The sequence below is a fragment of the Anomaloglossus baeobatrachus genome, chromosome 3 (genome assembly GCF_048569485.1).
Source record: "Anomaloglossus baeobatrachus isolate aAnoBae1 chromosome 3, aAnoBae1.hap1, whole genome shotgun sequence".
Classification (NCBI taxonomy): Eukaryota; Metazoa; Chordata; class Amphibia; order Anura; family Aromobatidae; genus Anomaloglossus; species Anomaloglossus baeobatrachus.
In genome coordinates, this window is record NC_134355.1 from 664,043,832 (window position 1) to 664,050,583 (window position 6,752).

Genomic DNA, 6,752 nt, shown 5'->3' on the forward strand with positions numbered 1-6,752 from the left:
AAAAGGGCCAACAAGTGCTAAGCATCTCTAGGAACTCCTTCAAGACTGTTGAAGACCATTTCTGGTGACTACCTCTTGAAGCCCATCATGAGAATGCCAAGAGTGTGCAAAGCAGTAATCAAAGCAAAAGGTGGCTACTGTGAAGAACCTAGAATATAAGACATATTTTCAGTTGTTTCACACTTTTTTGTTAAGTATTTCATTCCACATGTGTTAATTCAATGTTTGGATGCCTTCAATGTGAATCCACAATTTTCAGAGTTTTGAAAATAAAGAAAACTCTTCAAATGAGAAGGTGTGGCTGTATGATGCTCCCAGGATTCGCATTCCCTTCCTGGGCCGCTAACTACTGATCATGCATATGCATTGCTTTCCCCGCCCACCAGTGCCTTTGATTGGTTGCAGTCAGGTGCGTCCCCACCCTGAGTGGCAGCATGTCAGGTGACTGCATCCAATCACAGGGGCCAGGGTGTGGGAAAAGCAGTGTAACTGCAGGAGCCATACACTATAGCATCTACCATGATCCTAGAATATATGGGCTCATTCCAGGTTAGTGATCGTGACTCGCTTGGTTGTTGGGTGTCACAATGTTTCCTCTTGTCCACCATAATCATGCAAGAGGGGGTTTCGACCCACTGCACCTCCCTATCTGGGGGTCTTAACCCTGCTTCTATTATAAACAACTCAATGTCCATGTGGGCTTGGAAAAATGATGTTTATTCTGGCTGGAGACATTGGATGGCATTTTGAACATGCTCCTATCATGTGATAGGGGCGTTTTGAAATTACATCATACCTGGAAGGAGCCCCTACACTCTAGCATCTACTGTCAGTATCATGGCATAAAAATCAATAAATAAAACAATTAGTGCAAGGTTCCCCCATATTCAGATACTCAGCACAATAAAGCCCATGGCTACAGGCTGTAGCCCCAGTCCTGCACTTATCTTGGCTGTGTAGCAAAAGAAAAGGAACTGCATGCAACTTTTTAAAAACATTTAAATAAATATTTTAAAAACCCCTACGTGCTGTCACCCCCAATTTTGATACCAAGCCAAGATAAAGCCCAACAGCTGGGGCTGGTATTCTCAAGCTGGGGAGATCCAGCATAAAAATATCAGCCTCCAGCTGCCCAGAATTGTTTCATACATTCGATGCGACAAGTTGGGCTTTTTATCAAGCTCTTCCCAATTGCCCTGATCCAGTGGCAATCAGGGTAATGAGGGGTTAATAACAGCCCACATCTGCTACTATGTCCTAGATTAGTGATGACAGGCATCTATGACACCCCATTAATAATAAGTAAGGGAAAATAAACAAACACAAACACTAAAAAATTTTTTTTATTTGGAATAAAATACAAAAAAGCACCCTTTTTCACCACTTTATTAACCTCAACACACCCCTGCAGGTACAAAGTAATCCACACGAGGTCCCACAATGATTCAGCTTTGCAACATTCAAGTTACAGTGAGCGGCCATAGAGCATGACTGCCCGCTGTGAGTGCAGAGAATAATGAGCTACGCAATGAGCGGTGATGTCACTCAGGTCATTTGCTATCACAGCTGGAGGTTCCCAGGGTCCTTCACCTGTGATCACAGGTAACCTGACCTCGGGTTAGTGCACTGAGTTCATAGACCTGCATCTCCTGGCAGAAAACCACAGGGTTTTTTGCCAAGAGATGCAGATTTGGTGATGAAATTTTTCACTATATTCCTGCACCCAATTTGCACCTCATGTAAAAAAAAAAAATCGTGTTTTTTACGCATTTTTTTGCAGCGGTTTTTGCTGCATTTTTTGCTGTAGTTTTCTCCTAGGAGGTGCACATTTGGTGCTGAAATCATCTGCACCAGATTTCAGCACAAATTTGCACCTCCTGGCAGGAATTTTTTTTTTTTTTGCATTTTTGGGTCAAGAGATGCAATTTGGTGATGAAATATGTACACCATATTCCTGCACCCAAGCTACATCTCCTGCCAAAAAAAAATCCTTTATTTGGAATAAAATACAAAAAAGCATTCTCTTTCACCATTTTCTTAACCCTAATACACCCCTGCAGTTCCAACGTAATCCACACGAGGTCCCACAATGGTCCTGGCTGTGCTACATATCTAAAGTCACAGAGTGTGATCATGGAACATGTCCACATGCTGTAACTGCTGTGATGTCACTCAGGTAAGTTGTGGTTACAGCAGAAAGGTTCCCATGGTCTTCCTTCCCTGAGTAACGTCACCGCTAATCGCAGCTGGATACGGCCCTGAAATTTATCAGTGACAGTATCGGCAGGGGGGGTGCAGGCTGCACTCCCCAACCCTCAGCCAACACTGTCAGTGTTAAAGGGCTGGCGGGGAGCGGGACACGGCCCCGTACTTTAAGCCAGAGGGCTTCAAGTCACCAGAGGTCATACCGTGGCAACCTGGGTATGACCTCTGGTGAACTGAGTGATGTCACTGCTGCCAGCCAGGTCCTTCCTGTCATTGTTTCCCGGAGCCTGGAGAGCTCAGACATGTTTTTGGTCTCTCAATGCTCAGGGTAGCAGAGCCAGGACCATCGTGGGACCTCGTATGGATTACGTTGGAAATGAAGGGGTGTGTTGAGGTTAATAAAGTGGTGAAAGAGGGTGCTTATTAGTATTATATTCCAAATAAAGGACTTTTTCTGTGTTTGTGCTTATATACTTTCACTTTCAGATTAGTTATGGGGGTGTCATAGATGCCTGCCATCACTAATCTAGTGCTTAGTTGCAGCTGTGGGTTGTTATTAACCCTTCATTACCCCGATTGACACCACATAAGGGCAATCGGGAAGAGCTGGGTAAAGCACACAGCTTATCGCATCTAATGGATGCAACACACTAGGGCAGCTATAGGTTGCTTTTTTTAGGCTGGGGGCCTAATAACGATTAGGCCAACCCCAGCTATAGGGCAGGGAAAGCAGTGCATATGGATGAGCAATGATGAGCGGCCCAGGGAGGCCGCAGGAGCAGCCTACAGCTGTGCGGGAGTAGTGTACAGCTGCGACGGAGTCTTGGTAAGTATGAAGTGCTTGCTTCATTCTTATTTTCTTTATTTTTCCTTCATTTTTATTAATTTCTCAAGTGGCAGATCCGCATAAAAAACTGGGAATCCCAGGCCCGGGGCCTGCACCGTTTTACAGTCGGGTCCGTCCATCCCTACCCATAACATGACAGTAGGGTTAATAATAGAACTTTCATTAAAAAATCCTCAGTTTTACTCAAATTAATTGATGCAGACATGAGCAGTTCACGAGACACTTGGGCGCTCGATGAAATCTGTACCACTAGCTACTTACCTCACAGTGGCATGGCCTATGTATGCACTATATAGGCACCATCTTAGTTATGAGATATATGTGGATATATATTTGTAAAAATATTTTTACCATTAATTCTCCTTTGCCTGTGCTTTAGGGAATTTTGTTGAGGTGGTGAAATCATATATAAAGTATAAATGGTGGAAGTAAAGGTTAGCTTTAAACATTGTGGAAACAGTTTGGGGAAGGCCCTCTTCTATTCTACATGACCGTGCCCAGTGCACAATGCCCATAAAGATATGTTTGGGTGAGTTTGGTGGAAGACCATGACCCAAAATTAGCCCCATCAACACTTTTGGAATAAACTAGACCCACAGTTGTGAACCTGGCATCTCCACAATATCAGTATCTGACCTCAAAAATCATGTTCAGGACAAAAATTCTCACAGATACCTCCAAATTCTCGTAAAAAGTATTGGTGATCAACTCTGTGTTATGTCTATGAGAGTGAGGCTCTTGTCCCTTCTTATCTAGTTGAGTCTTACTTTTGATTTGGTCTTTTTGTAGGTGTCAATGATAACTGCCTCATTCAGTCTCTACTCATCCATGTTGGGACCGGTCAGCGGTGGCGCTCTACTGGAAGACCAGAATGAAAGTAAGAACACTTCGGAAAAGAACAAAAAGAAGAGATGATGGCAGGATCAGTATGGGGAAGGCTGAGAAGAAGTGACTTAAAGAGTTTTCTGGGTTTTTTTTAAATTCTTTTTTGGTGCTCAGAATTAAAAAAAATGGAGGCAACTGAAAATCGGAATTTTTTGTGGAAATTGGTTGCAAATTTTATTCACCTGTCCTTATATTGTATAAAATAACAAAATGCTTTGCAGTCATTTACTTTATAGAACAAGGCAAAGCCGCTGTTTGCTTTCCATGTAAACATGGTCTGAAGCTTCAACTTTCCTCTACCCAAAGCTGTTGTGACCTCACAGATATCTCGTGTCTCCTTTCCTCTAGCAGATATTCCTGGTCACCTTTTACCCAACTATTTATCTAACTTAATCAGCACCTATGAACCTCATCACACAGATCTCCACCTCCTGCAGATACTACTACTTACTGTTGAGTAGAGATGAGCGAACCGGTCGCGGTTCGGCTCGAGGTCGGTTCGCCGAACGGGGGTCCCGTTCGAGTTCGGTTCTTCGAACGTTCGACGAACTGAACTCGAACCAATAGGCTATAATGGGAGGCAATCACAAACACATAAAAATGCATTATAAATGTACACAAACAGTTAATAAACATTGCCATAACACTTACCAGTCCCCGCGATCCCTTCTGCACTCTGTCTCCTGCCGCTATTCCATCCGATGATCGCTTAATCCTCCCGGTGACCTGCACTGCCAGCAGAGATGCAGGACCTATCGTGACGTCAAAATAGCCATGTGACCAGTCACAAGGCTATTATCTCATTGGCTACAGACTGGTCACATGACTATGACGCGTCATGTAGGACCTGCGAGTGCATCTCTCCGGTACACGGTGCACATATGTGTATCGCCATGTACAGGCGACATGCTCTAGCACACGGTCGACTCCCCGTTCCGTTAGGGACCGGCTGACACAGCCGGTCATTAACGGAGATCACCGTTGCCATAGCAATGCAGTTAGCGGTGACATCACCGCTAACCGCGGCTCCGAGAGCACCGTTGCTATGGCAACGCGTCTGTCAGCGTTACCGCTGTTACCGCTGACAGCCAGCACTGATCACTCACGGAGTGAAGGCTGCACGCTGCTTCCCGATTGTAGTGAGGATTGTAGTGAGGATGAGGTTCCCCAGCCCCAAGTGATGAGCTGGGGAACCTCATCCTCACTACAATCGTCACTACTACTACACTAGAAAGAAAGAAGACAGAAGAGCAGGATCGTGGAGGGCTGACAGGGGGTTATAAAGATGGAGTCTCTAATGTGTCTGTGTATTTATTTCTATTAAAGTATTTTTTCTCTGTGTGGTGTTTTTTTTTAACCCTTTTTTGGAGATTCTTAATGGCCGGGTCAAACGTGCCTGACATTAAGAATCTCTGGCTTAATACTGGCTAGTAAAACAAAGCCAGTATTAACTCATGATTACCCAACAAGCCACCCGGCTCCAGGGCTGTTGGAAGAGATGGATACAGCGCCAGATGATGGCGCTTCTATGAGAGCGCCATTTTCTGGGACGGCTGCGGACTGAAATCCGCAGCAGAGGTGCCCAGAAACCTCGGGCTAACCTGTGCTGCTGATTCCAATCCCCAGCTGCCTAGTTGTACCCGGCTGGACACAAAAATGGGGCGAAGCCCACGTCATTTGTTTTTTAATTATTTCATGAAATAAGTGAAATAATTAAAAAAAACGGGCTTCCCTATATTTTTGGTTCCCAGCCGGGTACAAATAGGCAACTGGGGGTTGGAGGCAGCACGTGGCTGCCTGCTGTACCTGGCTAGCATACAAAAATATGGCGAAGCCCACGTCATTTTTTTGGTGGGCAAAAAAATTCTGCATACAGTCCTGGATGGAGTATGCTGAGCCTTGTAGTTCTGCAGCTCCTGTCTGCTCTTCTCCATACAGACAGACAGCAGCTGCAGAACTACAAGGCTCAGCATACTCCATCCAGGACTGTGTGCAGATGTTTTTTGCCCCCTGAAAAAATTATGTGGGCTTCGCCATATTTTTGTATGCTAGCCAGGTACAGCAGGCAGGTACGGCTGCCCCCAACCCCCAGTTGCCTATTTGTACCCGCCTGGGAACCAAAAATAAAGGGAAGCCCTTTTTTTATTATTTCATGAATTTCATGAAATAATTAGAAAACAAATGACGTAGGCTTCGCCCCATTTTTGTGTCCACCCAGGTACAACTAGGCAGCTGGGGATTGGAATCCGCAGCACAGGTTGGCCTGAGCTTTCTGGGCCCCACTCCTGCGAATTGCAGTCTGCAGCCACCTCAGAAAATGGCATTTTCATAGAAGCGCCATATTCTGGCGCTGTATCCAACTCTTCCAGCACCTGCCTGCTATACCTGGCTAGCATACAAAAATATGGCGAAGCTCACGTCCTTTTTTTGTAGTTTTTTGGCAAAAAAAATAAAAAATGCTTCCCTGGATTTTCCATTGCCAGTGAAGGTAACACCAAGCAGTGGGGGTTAGCAGCCAGTAGCTGCTTGGATTACCCTTAGCTAGCAATACAAAAAATGCAGCGGGAGCCCATATATATTTTTTTTAATTATTTATTTAAATAACTAAAAATAAAATGGGCTTCCCTGTATTTTGATTGCTGGACATGACAGTGCTGTAAAAATAAATCTTTAAAAAAACGACGTAGCGCTCCGCGGTATTTTTGATTCTCAGCGCAGATAAAGCAGACAGCTATGGGTTGCCACCCCCATCTGCCTGCCGTTACCTTGGTTGGCAATCAAAATACAGGGAAGCCCATTAATTTTTTCTATTTAA